The following is a 15699-nucleotide window of genomic DNA, read 5'->3' on the forward strand; positions in this document are numbered from 1 at the left end:
CCTTAGTTCAAACCCTGTGCTAGGCCAAATAAAAAGTAATAATAACAATAAGACCCTGGCTAGGAAATTGTACCATTTTTCTAGCAGGCCAGGGATTTGAACTCAGGGTCTGGGTAACTCTGTGACACTGTGTGTGAAGGGGAAAGCTCACCATCATTGAAGACAAGAAATTCATGGGGCTGGGAAAGTGTCTCAGTGGTAGAGTGCTTGCCTTCCTTGCATGAGGCCCTGGGTTCAATTCTTCAGCACCACATAAACAGAAAAAGATGGAAGTAGCGCTGTAGCTCAAGTGGTAGAGTGCTCACCTTGAGCTGAAGAGCTGAGGGACAGTGCCCAGGCCCAGAGTTCAGGCACGATGAGTGGCAAAAAGAAGAAAGAAAGAAAGAAAGAAAGAAAGAAAGAAAGAAAGAAAGAAAGAAAGAAAGAAAGAAAGAAAGAAAGAAAGAAAGAAAGAAAGAAAGAAAGAAAGAAAAAAAGAAAGAAAGAAAGAAAGAAAGAAAAAAAAGAAAGAAAGAAAGAAAGAAAGAGAGAAAGAAAGAAAGAAAGAAAGAAAGAAAGAAGTAAAGAAAGAAAGAAAGGAGTAAAGAAAGAAAGAAAGAAGTAAAGAAAGAAGTAAAGAAAGAGAAAAGAAAGAAAAAAGAAATTTAGACCAGTTCCCAGGGCATGAATTGAAGCCCCAGCCCTGGAAAAAAATAATATTCATATATATGATATCTATTTACATACATGGGTTCTACTGCATATGACATTTATTACCCTTATTTATTTAGTATTATTACACATATAACATTTTATTTATTATATCATATCACATAGGATATATTTGCATATGGATTATACATTGTATTGAGACCCAGAACTTTCACAGAGAAGGAAACAAATATGTCAAATTGGCTTCTTACTCCACAAATAAATTTTTGGCCTTGCTGGGATTTCAACTCACCTACAATACCCAATCCATGAATGGGGTACAGTCTTAGCACACCAGCCTCCGGCAAACTGAGAATCCAGGAAATTCTGAGGACCTGTAATCAAGCCACAGTAGTGCCAAATAGATAGATGTGTAGATTGATATTATATATATATATATATATATATATATATATATATATAATATATATATACAAACATATATACCTGCATATATATGTAAATATGTATACATATATGCACACACATACAAAGAGAGAATGTGAGGATATTATTCAATTACACATATGTCATTACCAATTATTACTTACTAAATTATGACTCCATTTAATAAAGTATCATGGTTGAATACTTATAAGAGCATTAATTAAAAATTATTCAATATCCTTAATCATACCTTGGTGCTAGAATGAAGATATAAATCCAATAAATTTTGTGTGGCATTCTAAAATAGAATCATGAATTAACTGCAAATTTAATTATTACTTTTATAACATTCCATTAGCATTCACATGAACAGGAATGAGTTCATCAGAATCTCCCTCCATTTGTGTGTGGTAGTAATAGCATTCGAATTCCAGTCCTGGGTAGATTACTTTGAATGCAAACCATTGGAATGACACCGTGAAGATTTCAGATTGTCACGATTAAAAAAGAGAACAACAAGGAGAAAAGAAAGCCAGGTGTCAGTGGCTCCTGCCTATAACCCTAACTCCTCCTGTGGCTGAGATGTAGAGAATGCCAACTTGAATTCATCCAGGGCAGGAAAGTCCACAACACTCTTCTTTCTAAGAGATCACAGGGGGAAAAAAACCATGAGTGGGGCTGTGGCTCAAGGGCAGAGTGCTATCCTTGAGCAAAAGGAGCTCAGGGACAGTCCTAGGCTCATAGTACAACCCTGAACCTGCCTCACCCCCCCCAAAAAAAGGGAGGCAATAACTCCATGTCTCTGTGTATGGATGGATGATGTATGGATGATGGGCATTCAGCAGGTTGCCCATGTCCATCCTCCCAACTTGGGCAAGGCCTCAGAGAGTCCTAAGTCTGAGCCAGCAGCTTGAACAAAGCATTCTTCTCTACTTTAATAACTGAAGCCCCACCGGCTTTGCCTGGGCTGTGCAAAAGGTGCCTTATGTTCTGACTGAGATGTCCCATCGGGACACCTAGCAGCCAGCCACTGCCTCCAGGAAACCACAGTTCCTAGGCTGTAGGAGTTGTCACAGGTTCTGACTCCATATTCTCTATCCCTCTGTAGGATATGTGAGCCTACTCCTCTGGGGTCTGGTGGCTATCCCTCATTCACCATTCCTCATTGCCCAGTCACAGACTGGTCCTAAATCTTGGCAAAGATATGAAATAGCCAGCGATTTCTGCACCAAAATGGGTAAGCCAATAAATCCCGCCCTCATAGTTCCTGTCAGAAGTGAGCCTTGAGCTGCGAATGTGGCTTAGTGGTAGAGTACTTACCTAGCACACAGAAAGGCCTGGGTTTGATTCCTCAGGATCACAGAAACAGAAAAAGCCAAAAGTGGCACTGTGGCTTAAGTGATAAGAGTGCTAGCCTTGACCAAAAGAAACTCAGGAACATGCCCAGACTCTGAGTTCAAGCCCCAAGACTGGCAAAAAAGTGAGCCTGATGAGACATATTCTTCTGGTACTCATAGGAGGGCCAAGGTTAGAGGTAAGAGATAGGGTAGAGGACAGTTGGTGGTGGCTCAAACCTGTAATCTTAGCTACTCAGGAGGCTGAGATCTGAAGATCACAATTGCAAGCAGGAAAGTCTATATGAGACACTTTTCTCCAAATAAACACGCAAAAAGTCAGAAGTAGAGCTGTGGTTCAAGTAATAGAGTGCTAGCCTTGAGCACAAAACCTCAGGGATAGCATCCAGGCCATGAATTCAAACCCCAGGACTGGCACAAACACACACACACCGACACACACCGACACACACCGACACACACACACACACACACACACACACACACACACACACACACACAGCAAGCTAGAACATTTGTCAGTCAGCCTGCCTAAGTTCCATCTCTAGCAACTCAATATTAAAAAAAAAAAGAGGGAGAAAGGAAGGAAAGACTTGCTCCTGGAGGTGATATAACCAGTGCCAAAATTCCACAGGAGTTCTAAGATGTGGAACAAGATAGAGAGCCTCAGGCAGATGGTACAACATTGCACAAAGTTTCCTGAGGTGTAGTGTAGAATAGGTGGTGTGGGTGGAATGAAGGTTCTGTGGCTTCAGACAAGTCCAGCAGGACATTCATGTCTGGGTCAAGGTTTGTACTTGAGCCACAGGGAGGAAAGAGGGTGGAGGTCCCAGAATGGGGCCCAGGGAGAAGATGAGCTTGGCTTTTCACCATGGACCCCAGCCATTTCCTGTGGCTGGAAGCCTATTTTTCACAGCTCCTGACAGTCAGGCCTCCTTTACATGGAGGAGTCAAGGCAAATGCAGGGAAAAACACTTGCTTAAGAAAAGCTTCTAGCCCAATGTCAGTGGTGGCTCAACCCCTGTAAATCCTACCTACTGAAAAGACTGAGATCAGAAGTCGTGGGTCAAAGCCAGCTCAGAGGAGGAAAGATAGTGAGACTCTTCTTGCCAATGAACTACCAAAAGCCAGAAATGGAGCTGTGGCTCAAGTGGTAGAGTGCCAACCTTGAGGCAAAAATTAAAAGACCGGAGCCCAGACCCTAAGTTTAAGCCCCAGTACTGGCACATAAAAAATAAAGAAAAGCTTTCAGGAGTTCCTAGTCCACTATGGTGAAAGTCTAAATCAGTTGGGTGCTGGTGGCTCATGCTTATCCTCCTAGCTTCTCAGGAGGTTGAGATCTGAGGATTATTGTTCAAATCCAGCCCATGCAGGAAAGTCCGGGAGACTCTGATCTGCAATGAACCACAGGAAAACTGGAAGTGGTACTGTCGCTCAAGTGGTAAGCTGAAGAGCTGAAGGGACAGTGCCCAGGCCCACAGTTCAAGTCCCACCTGACCTGCTTGAACCTCACTCTGTGGCTCTAGGCAGAGTAATTTCCAGTGGGCCCCTAAGGGTCTCCCAATATCTAGTAGTCCTACAAGTCTTGAAAGCAGCATCTTTGGGAGTCTTTGCCTACAGAGCGGGCCAAAGTATAAGAGAAGGGTCTAGCCTTGGGGCACAGAAGTCATGGGCCAGGTCATCAGAATGGCATCAATCATGGGTGCAGTGTGGATCTGAGCAGTAAATCAACATTTCAGACCAGTTTTCTGGGCCAGGAGGGGCAAGAGCTGCAAGATGGCACGGCAGGTAATGCCTACTCACGGGGGCAAATTTGTCAGGCACACCTTAAGTGGGTGTTGAGTTGGGCCCATGAAAGACTTTTAGGCTCAGTAATCCACAGCTGGCTGGCTGCTGCTTGTAGCAGTGGCTATCCCAGGAGTCCCATGGCTCAGAGCCCTGCTTTCCTCACCAATGTGCAGCGGCAGAGGAAGGTCTGCAATCATGCACTGAGTATAAACGAGCATCCATCGTGTTCTTCCCTGGGTCCTGTACCTTATGCATGGATGGAGGTGCAGGTTCCATGGAACTTATTGCCATGGCCCAGAGCCCTCAGCCCAAGAAGGAGTTGGGGAGAAATAACTTATGTGTCAAAAGTTTACTATGACTGTGCCTCTCCACTGCCCCAAGTTCTAGCTCAACTCATCATTACCACCTACCTTGGTGTGTGTTTGTGTGTGTGTGCATAGGCACATCTTGGTACTAGGGATTGAACTCAGGACCCGGGCTCTGTCCCTCACTTTTTCATTCAAGGCTAGCAACTCTACCACTTGAGCCAGAGCTTTTCTTCCAGCTTTCAGGTGGTTATTGGTAAAGGAGAGTCTCACACACTTTAGAAAAGTGAGCTGGTGATAAGAAATGTACTCATTATCTTGCCCATGTAATTGTAACCCCTCTGTACAGTATTTTCACACACAAAAAAAGATCCTACTGATACCAGAAAAAAAAAGAAAAGAAAAGTGAGCTGGGCTGCCTCTGAATGCCAATCCTTAAATCTCAGTCTCCTGAGGAGCTAGGAATATGAGAGCATGAGCTATTAACACCTGACCACACTTTCCTTCTTGGCTAAGACAGTGTACGTCTCTCCCAGCCTAGCACCCAGCTACAGCTAACCTTCCTTCCCCTCCCCCTACTCCACCAGGCTTCAGAGGAAACATACCCTCCCCTGAGGTCATAGAAATAGGATAATTGACAGGTTTGAGCTTTATGTTCTCCACACAGTCAAGGGCTGCTGGGAGCTGATGTGGAGATCAGAGATCTAGGCCAGGGCAACTAGACAGCTGTTAGAACAGAAGACAGTACAAAGAGACATCCTTGCAGCTGGATGCCAGTGGCTCATGCCTATAATCCTACCTACTCCAGGCTGACACACGAGGATCAATCAAGATTCAAAGCTAGCCTGGGTGAGCAGATTCTTATCTCCAATGAATCACCAAAAAGCTGGGAAGCAGAATTACTAGAGTGCAAGTGCTACAGCACCAACCTTGAGCAAACAAGCTAAAGGATACCATCTCGGCTCTGAATTCAAGCCCTAGTAACACACACACACACACACACACAGTAACATCCTTAGCAGGTGCCAGTGGCTCATACCAGCAATCCTAGCTACTCAAGAGGCTGAGCTTTTAAGATGGCAGCTTGAAGGCAGCCCAGGCAGAAAAGTTTGTGAGACTTTTATCTCCACTAAACTACTAAAAAAGTTGAAAGGTGAGCTGTGGTTCAAGTGGTAGAGTGTTAGATTTGAGCAAAGGAAGCTCAGTGCCTAGGCCCTGAGTTCCAGCTCTAAGAGATTTTTTTTTTAAAGACACCTTCCCTCCTCTACCCCCAGCCTTCAGGCCATAAATCCAGATATTGGTCATCCTAGATCTCACTTCCACTCTTGCCACTTCTACAGCACCACCCCAAATGGCCTGTTTCTGGCCAGCTCTGGGTTAAGAAGTGAATGTACAAAATGGGGGCAAACCCATGTCAAGGCTAATGCCCCAGAATATTAAAGTATTGGCCAAGCCAGTCTCTCATCCCCCAATTCCCTGGTCCTGGAATCTAAAGTCTGTGCCTCTGTATTCTGGGCATCCAGAATTCTCTAGAAGCATTGGAGAGGCCCAGCTGGGGCTGGCAGATAGACTTGCCTGCGATAAAGTATGTTGACAGTTCTTAGACACAAACAGACACTTCCAAGCCACCTTGGCATCACCTCCAATGTAGTCCGGAATCCTCTTTGCTTGGGCAGCCTTCAGTCCGCTATCAAGCTGCAGTTGGCCAGAGCCACTGGCAATCCCCTCCCCCACTCACTGCCAGCCTGCTGAAAGGGACATACAGCCAGAGGTCTAGCTGAGGAAAAGGGCAGGACATCCCATGTCTGAGTTCCCCACCCAGAGACAGGCAAGACTTTATTGCAGCTGACCCGGCTGACCCAGAATCCCCTGCAGGCGGCCAAAGATTTGGATAGCTGGACTTGGGCCCCAAAGAAAAGCTTGAACTCAGGGCTCTGGTAATTTAGGACTCATTGTAGACCCTGATAGGAGGCTAAAGGCAAGGTCGGTGTGGAGAGGGGCTCCATCCGAGATGAGAAAGAGGCAGACAGGCACCCAGGAAGGGGACAGAGAAAGATGAGGAAAACACACACACACATACACACACACACACACACACACACACAAATATGGCACTGTTGTCTGAAACCTGTCATCCTAGCTACTCAGGAGGCTGAGGTCAAAGCCAGCCAGCCCAGAAATTTCTGTGAGGCTCCTATCTCCTATGAACCACCAAATAGACAGAAATGGAGCTGCAGCTCAAGTGTTAGAGCACTAGCTTTGAGCACAGTAGCATAGGAACTTCACCTAGACCCTGAGTTCAAGGCCCAGGTCTTCTACATCCAAACACACAGACACAGACACACACAGACAAAAGACACACAAACACACAGACACACACTGGTAGCCCAAACCCTCAGCAGTCCCTGAATATTCCACCCTGATGGCAATACCATCATCAGACCAACTGTAGACAAAACTCAGAGCCTCTCACATGTCTGGAATGGTTCACAACACATCATGGCATTTCTACTCTACACAGTTATGCAGAAAATTCAGCTACCTTTTGTTTGGTTGTAGGTTATGGGGTTTGAACTTTAGGTCTGCCAGCAGGCCCTTAGCTCTTCAGATGAAGTTGTGTGCTCTACCACTGGAGCCACAGCACCACATCCAATTTTCTGGTGGTTCATTGGAGACTTTCCTGCCCTAGATGGCTTTGAACCGTGATCCTTAGGTATCATCCTCCTGAATATCTAGGATGACAGTTGGGAGCCACTGAGAGCGCCCGACTGCACCCAACTTTTTTTTTCTTCAGCTCTTTTCTTTCTTTCTTTTTTTTATTGTGAAAATACTGTACAGAGGGGTTACAATGACATGGGCAAGATAAGGAGTACATATCTTATCAAGCATTGTAGCCTCCTCCTTTTTTCCCCCTCCCATCCCTTCCCAGCTTCCCCCTGTCCCCCAACCAACCCTCCCTCCCCACCAAAGTTGTAAAGTTCGTTTTCGATATGACAATTTGTACTTCTCATTGATGCAAGGGTCAGCCTGTATCCTTATTTAAACTACTTGTTTTTCCCCTTTCCCTCTACAAATTATACCATAATTAAATAGAGTGAAAGCAGAGGTTGTAATGAGGGAGAGGAACATACAAAGCAACAAAGAAATAATCTTATAAATGCATTAGAAACAAATGCTTGAAAGAAAAAAGAGCATTTAAATATAAACCTTAGGGTTCATTGTCCTAACATCACCTTATCTAACCTTTTCTGCTTGACTCATATATATACTAAATATTGCAAATAAGGGAAACCATGGGACCTAAGTTTCTTTTGGCTTGGCTTACTTCACTTAATATAATTTTTTCCAAGTCTTTCCATTTCCTAACAAATGGGGCAATGTCATTCTTTCTGATGGAGGCATAGAATTCCATTGTGTATATATACCACGTTTTCTTGATGCATTCATCTACTGAGGGGCATCTGGGTTGGTTCCATATCTTAGCTATAGTAAATAGTGCTGCAATAAACATAGTCGTGCTGGTAGATTTAGTGTGGTCTTGTTTGTAAACATTTGGGTAAATGTCCAAAAGTGGGATTGCTGGGTCATTGGGGAGATCTATGTAGAGTCTTTCGAGGAACCTCCATATTACTTTCCAAAGTGGTTGAACAAGTTTACACTCCCACCAACAATGGAGTAAGGTTCCCTTCTGTCCACATCCCCTCCAGCATCTGTTGTTATTAGAGTTCTTGATTTTTGCCATTCTAACTGGGGTGAGGTAGTATCTTAATGTTGTTTTGATTTGCAACTCTACTACTTCACCATTTCTTGCAAGCAAGGAAGGGGTATCTTTCTTTCTTGTTTGGGTTTTTGGTTTTTTGTTTTTTGTTTTTTTTTTTTTTTTTTGGTTGAGCGGCTTGAACTCAGGACTTGGGTAATGTCCCTGATGTCTAAATTTCCTCAAGGCTGGTGCTCTACCATTTGAGCCACAGTGCCACTTCCAGTTAGACATTGCAGATGAGGCTCTGGTGGGACTTTCCTGCCTGGCTGGGAAATCAGATTCTCGGGATGTCAGCCTCCTGAGTGGCCAGGATGACGTGTGTGAGATGACAGGTGTGAGCCACCGGCTCATGGCTTAAGGTGTCTGAAGGACTAGACACCTTAAGCCAAAAATGGCAAAAACTCCCATGCTCTTGGATTGGAAAGATTAACATTGTGAAAATTGCAATACTTCCCAAGGCTATCTACAAGTTCAATTTGATACCTATCAAAATTCCAACCTCATTCTTCAAGGAAATAGAAGAGGCAATCCAAAAATTCATATGGAACAATAAAAGACCCAGAATAGCAAAAATGCTCCTCAATGGAAAGAACGCTGCTGGAGGAATATCAATACCAAATTTGAAACTCTACATAAAGATATAGTAATCAAAACAGCTTGGTACTGGCACAAGAGCAGACCTCGGGACCAATGGAATTGAATTGAAAACCCAGAAATGAACCTAAAGAACTATAGCCATCTAATCTTTGATAAGGGAGCTAAAAAAATAGAATGGAAGAAAGACAGCCTCTTCAGTAAATGGTGCTGGCAAAATTGGTTAACTACATGTAGAAAACTAAAGCTAGATCCTTATATATCACCCTGCACCAGAATCAACACCAAATGGATCAAAGACCTCGGAGTCAAAGCAGACACTCTGAAAACATTAGAGGATGGAATAGGAGAAACCCTAGGTGTCCTTGGCGCAGGACAAAATGTTCTTAATAGAGACCCGGAAACACAACAAATCAAAGAAAGGTTGGAGAAATGGGATTGCATGAAGTTGCAGAGCTTCTGCATGGCAAAGGACATAGCTAGCAAGATCAATAGAAAGCCTATGGATTGGGAGAAGGTCTTCACTAGCCATACAGTGGACAAGGGTCTCATATCTAAAATATACTTTGAACTCAAAAAATTAGATCCCCCAACAACAAATCCTCAAAGAAACCACTGCCCAATAAATAAGTGGGCTAAAGACTTAAAGAGAAACTTCTCTAAAGAGGAAAGAAGTGTGGCCAATAGACACATGAAGAAATGCTCAACCTCCCTAGCCATAAAAGGAGTACATTTCTTATCAAGCATTGTAGCCTCCTCTGCAGGCAACTTCTTTTTTTTTTTTTTTTATTTTGGGTTCTGTTGTGGGGCCTGAACTCTGGGCCTGGGCTCTGTCCCTCAGCTCTTCAGCTCAAGGCTAGCACTCTACCACTTGAGCCACAGTGCCATTTCAGGCTTTTTTCTTTTTGCTTATGTGGTGCTGAGGAATCGAACCCAGGGCCTCGAGCATGGAAGGCAAGTGCTCTACCACTGAGCCACCTTCCCAGCCCCTGCAGCAACCTTCTTATACCAAGGGAAAACCCAACTCATCAAGACACAAACCAAATGTAACCCTACACTTCAGACTTGGTCACCAGCATCCAAAACCATTCTTCCTTGGATGGAGAGCATAGAATTGACATTACCATTCCGCCCCAGCTCCCATTCACCTACTCCCTGCATGCCATAGCCATAACCTCTGGAGTTCTTGGTAAGGCACCACTCACCCTGCTTTGGCTTCACACAGGAGTAAACCTGGGGACTATTAGAAATATCTGTACTGTGAGGTCAGCATCTAGTCTCACAACCACAGAAACCCTATTACTTCACTATCTCTTGCAAGCAAGGAAGGGGTGTCTTTCTTTCTTGTTTGTTTTTTTAGGTTTTTTTTTTTTTGGTTGAGGGGCTTGAACTCAGGGCTTGGGTACTGTCCCTGATGTCTAATTTTCCTCAAGGCCAGTGCTCTACCACTTGAGCCACAGTGCCACTTCTGGTTGGAGATTGGAGATGAGGCTCTGGAGGGACTTTCCTGCCTGGCTGGGAAATGAGATCCTCTGGATCTCAGCCTCCTGAGTGGCCAGGATAACAGGCGTGGAATGACAGGTGTGAGCCACCGGCTCATGGCTTAAGGTGTCTAGTCTTCAGAATTTCCACCTAGTCCTTCTCTACAACCTAGACACACCTCTACCTCCTTCAGGGACAGCCAAGGGAGGCTGGGAATCTGGGTGGGGCCATGGGGATTAAAGGGCCCCCTCCACATCACTAACACCCTCTAAACTCCCATCTGCCTCCTCCAGATTGCCTGGTCTTCCAGGGTGGATCAGACCCACTAGGAGTTCTGGGGCTTACCCTATGTCCCCATGCCCCATCCAACCGATACCTGAGGACTTCTGGGGCCAGCTGCTCCATGTCCCCATCGAATATGTTGGGAGGGTTGCTGATAACCAGGCCCAGGGGTGCCCAGGGCAGAAGGAGTGTCCAGATCCCCTCTGTCAAAGGAGACACAAAGCACGGATGGATCTACTAAGAGCTTCAGGGCATAGCCATCTACCTGTCACAAAGGTCCCTGGGAGAACTCTTTTATGGTGACAGCCCTGGGGCCTGACCTCATGGTCCGGCACTGTCCCTGACTTTCTGTGTCTCCAGGGGAGTGCTCTTTCACCTGAGCCACCGTGCCACTTCCAGCCTTTTCTTTGTATGCAGGACCTAGGAATCGAACCCATGCTTTCCTGTATGCTAGGCGAGCCCTCTACCTCTAGGATGCAATCACAGTCCTGGATAGATATTCTTCTGTGACCCCTCAGGCCTGTCTTGGGACAGTCTCACACCAGCAGCCCTGGCTAGAAATGAACACGTTCTGCTATGTTGCCCATCATCTGTAGCACCTTTGTTCTCTGTGCTTCCTTCAGAAACTCGTTGTTAAGCAAGACCCCTTTTCAAGTGCTGTCTCCAAGAAGCCCTTTCTGATCACCTTGGAAAAGCTGGAGCCTCTCCGCTGTGCAGGCTGCCATCCTTGTCAGGCTCTGCCTTCCAGCCAGTGTGGGTTGAGAATGCACGAAGAGGAAGGCCTGGATTCCACCACCGGATTTCTCAAGGCCTTGATATACCACCCAGGGGCAGGTGTTGTATCACACTCCGTGAGAGGGGGCTCAAGGCCTGGGCAATCTGTGGGAAACATGACAGGGCCATTTCTTTGTGTGGGCTTGAACTGAGGATCTGGGAGCTGTTTCTCTGAGTTTTATTGCTCAGGGCTGGTGCTCTACCACTTGAGCCACAGCTCCACTTCTGGCTTTTTGGTGGTTCCATGGAGAGAAGAATCTCTCTGGCTTTCCAGCCTATGTCTGGCTTTGATCTTTGATCCTCAGATCTCTGCCTCCCAAGTCACCAGGATGTCAGGCTTGGCCCTGAGACTGAGGTGATGGGCACCAAAGGCTTTTTGGTTTTTGTTTGCTTTCATTTATGTCCTGTGAACTAGCAAGCCCAAGTTAAAATAATCAGTTACAGGGGATCAAATTCCTCTCCTAGGTCAATTAATCTAAGGTTATAAAGTGTCTTTGGAAAGGCTAGTCTGAGTTGGCTTAGGCGTGTTTGTGTGTGTGTATGTGTGTGAGTGTTGGGGATACCTACCCTCATCTCTGTGATGCCTACTCCTCCCAGCAGGGAGTGCATCCAGGATCCTGACCCCAAGGGAGTTGGATGAGGGACGTACCTAAGGTCACATCCAGGGGGATGATCCGAATTCTGTCCTGCAACGATAAAGCCTGGACAGATAAAGGTGAGAAGGAGAGGGTTAGGGGAACATGAAAGGGAGCCCCTTACATTTGGCTACATGTACCAGTGAGAAATCTGAATACATCTTTCTTGATAGTCAGATAAAAGATGTACACTATTCATTTATTTCATTGTTGTGTTAGTGCTAGGGCTTGGATTCAGGGCCTGGGTGTTATGCCTTAGCTTCTTTTGTTCAAGGCTGCGGCTCTACCAATTGAGCCATAGCACCACATCTGGCTTTTTTGTGTGTGGGTTTGGGGAGGAAGGTGCTTTATGGGAGATAAGAATCTCTTGGACTTTCCTGCCCGGGCTGGTCTGAGTCACAACCATCAGACCTCACCCTCCCAAAGATCCAGGATGATGGGTGTGAGCCATGAGTTCCTGACCTCCACCATCCATTTATAATCCCTTAGACCCAGGGCCAGGCCACCCATACTACACCTCCTTGTTGGGAGTAGGAAGCAGACAAGAGTGAGTTTGATACTTCAACAGCCTACCTATCTTTGAGCATTGTTCTGGGTTAGTCTGATGGAGGCTTCATCCTTATCCACAGCAATGATGTGGCTCTGTCACAAGAAAAATGTTTCCCCAGGGGGTGTCAGGTCTGGGGTCTTTCCTCTGAACCCCGCCCCCCTAACCGAAACGGCACTCCCCAGCAAAGGGTAGTACAAATGGAGTGTTTTAATTGACTTTTAGCCAGGGTCTTGTCAGATAGGTGGGGGTATAGATCAGAGGTCCGGAATTGTGCTGGGTATGGGGACAAGGGGACACCTTCTCATCCACTTTCCTTCAACGGTGTAGCAGAGGAATGTGGGGAAGGACACATGGGATGGACAATGAATTACTGTCACGGTCTAGCCAGGGCACAGAGGGGCTTACGTCGAGGGGTGCTTCAACAGGCTGAGGAAAACAGCTCCTGACCCACAGCCCACCTCCAGAATGAGAGGGCCACCTTGAATTCCAGCCACATGGGAATGATGGGCCACCTCCTCCAGCACTCATTCAACCAATTCCTGAGAGAGAGAAAAAGAGAGAGAGAGGGAGAGGGATAGGGGGAGAGAGAGAGACAGAGGTCCAGAATTACACTTAAGCCAGGTGCCAGTGGCTCAGACCTATAATCCTACCTACACAGGAGGCTGAGATGTGAAGATCCTGGGTCATAGCTGGCTCGGGAGGAATGTCTGTGAGACACTTATCCTCAAAGAACCAACAGAAAGCGGGAAGTGATGCTGTGGCTCAGTGGGTAGAGTACTAGCCTTGTTCTGAGGAGCTCATAGACAGCATCCAGGCTCAAAAATCAATCCCCACAAATGGCAAGAAGTGAACTTCCCACCACAAGAAGTGGACTGAATAACACCCACTATCCTAGGAAGCATGGCAGAGAAATCAGGCCAAGATTCCTGTCAGCTGGAGGTCATGAGTATGTCACCTGGCTTCTCCATGACTCATTTTCCCCAGCTGGAAAAATTAATAGAGTGAAGGATCACTTCCTCATGGGGATAGGGTAATGATGAAAGACAGCAACATTTTGTTTCACAATCCCATACCTGTTGCATGATTAATAGCAGACTCCATCTGAGCCCTTTCCAGGCAACTTCCTATCATAAACTCAGAGAATTGTTGAGAACTGTATCTGACACCTGCTCCTTCTGTGCCTGGCCATGCTCCAGAGGTCCCTCTGTATTAGTCCCTTATGTCCTCACAACTGTCCCATGAAGAGCCTGAGGTCCGATGGTCGACACCCAACCCAGAGCTTCAACTGTGGTCAAGAATCGCATGCCATGAATTAAGAGTTTGGGACAATCCATCTAAAATGATGACTGAGCAGGGAACTAAATGTCTACCACCATCATCACCACCCCCCCCACCACACACATACACACAAACACACCTCCACTGCCTTTGCAGGCAAAGATGTTTTACTTTCTTTCTTTTTGTTGGTTGTGTGGCTTGAACTCTGGACCTGGGTGCTATCCCTGAGCTCTTCAGCTCAAGTCCAGCACTCTACTACTTGAGCCACAGCACCACTTCTGGTTTTCTGGTGCTTTATTGGAGAGAAGAGTCTGAGGGTCTTTCCTGCCCAAGCTGGCTTTCACCCATGATCCTAAGATTCAGCTCCTGAGTACTTAGGATGACAGCCATGAGCCACTGGCACTCGGCCAAAGATGCTTTTCTATGCCTGTCATCCTATCCCTTCAGGAGACTGAGATCTGAGGACTGCAGTTGGATGCCACCCTTGACAGCAAAGTCATTCAGAACTCTTATCTCCAATTAAACACCCAAAAACCTTGCAAGTGGAGTTGTGGCTCAAATGGTAGAGTGCTAGCTTTGAGCATGAAACAAGGGATGGGACCCAGGCCCTAGTTTTAAGCTTTTTCTAGCATAGGCCCACCCAAGAAAAGGAAGCAGGTGAGCACACGGGAGCTCAAAGCTCACACATAATACTACAGACTCACAGAATAGACCCCATCCTGCTCTGAGTCTCTAGATTCTATGTCCTAGATCATGGCAGGCTGAGATGAGACTGACCATGCACCAAGTCAGGACATTCAAGTAAAATCTCATACTGAGGATTCCGTGACCTCATCAAGGACTCAAGATCTCTCACTGTCCTGCCTTGACACTGGCAAGTCAGGTGAGATATAATTATCCAAACAAAGGATATGGGAATGAAATCCTCAGCCAAGGGATGCAGAGTGGAGGGCTCTAGGACCCTCGCTCTCAGGGAGGAGAAAAGGGCTGATCCATCTCAGGAATGATACTGGGTTGTGAGTATCCTCAAAGAAACAACCCTGCTCCCAGCCCAGTGCCTCCTGTTTTCCCAATAGCCTGGACCTTCAGTCGGCACCTCCCTCATCTGCCATCTAGACTAAACGCTGAGTCAGCAAAGAGACCCACCTCTACCTCTGAGGATGGCAGTCATGGGGCCCTAGAGTCCCCTAGTGGAAGTCTCAGAGCAACATTCCTCTGACTCTCACCCTCATTCCCTGGGTGTCCTGTTCCAGTGGCACTCTTACCTCTGTCTCTGGTCGAGGAATGAACACTGGGGGTGTCATCTTCAGATTGAGCCAGCAAAAGTGCCAGTCCCCAAGGATGTACTGCACAGGCATTCTGCAGTGGATGACAGCCAAGTTGTCAATGGTGAACCCAGAGTGCCAGGACTTTTAATAGCCATGTGGCTGGGTTGAAGATTCTATCACTGATGGTCTAGGTTGTCAGTTGAGATCATGGTTCCAATGGCCTGACACAATGGATCTGGGATTGTCCTCCTTCTTCATCTTCCTGCTTATCCCTTGCCACCCCCATCTTGCCACTCCCTCACCGCATACCTCCCTAGCCCTTGGACTGTTTCTTCTTATCTGACCAGAAAATAAACACCCTGATCCCTAGGGTCTACCCGAGATTGTTTCCCTCTGTAGTCAGGGACCACTCAGATTTGGATGTTCTGAAGTTGCTCATGTCATGAATGGGTCAGTGACTTGGTCCTATGCACTAGCTTTAGGCTCTGAAACTGTCCCCAAAGAGATTGTGAAAGGTTGGCTCCCTTGATCCAGGGACTCCAAACCAAGGC

At 46.3% G+C, this 15699-nt stretch overlaps 1 pseudogene; it reads right to left on the reverse strand.

The window, feature by feature from the left end:
* Nucleotides 1–9931: 9931 nt before the first annotated feature.
* On the reverse strand, nucleotides 9932–15238 carry LOC138827629 (MTRF1L release factor glutamine methyltransferase-like; annotated as a pseudogene).
* Nucleotides 15239–15699: the final 461 nt, after the last annotated feature.

Source organism: Dipodomys merriami, unplaced genomic scaffold (genome assembly GCF_024711535.1).
Source record: "Dipodomys merriami isolate MVZ:Mamm:240054 unplaced genomic scaffold, mDipMer1.0.p SCAF_159, whole genome shotgun sequence".
In the NCBI taxonomy this organism is placed as follows: Eukaryota; Metazoa; Chordata; class Mammalia; order Rodentia; family Heteromyidae; genus Dipodomys; species Dipodomys merriami.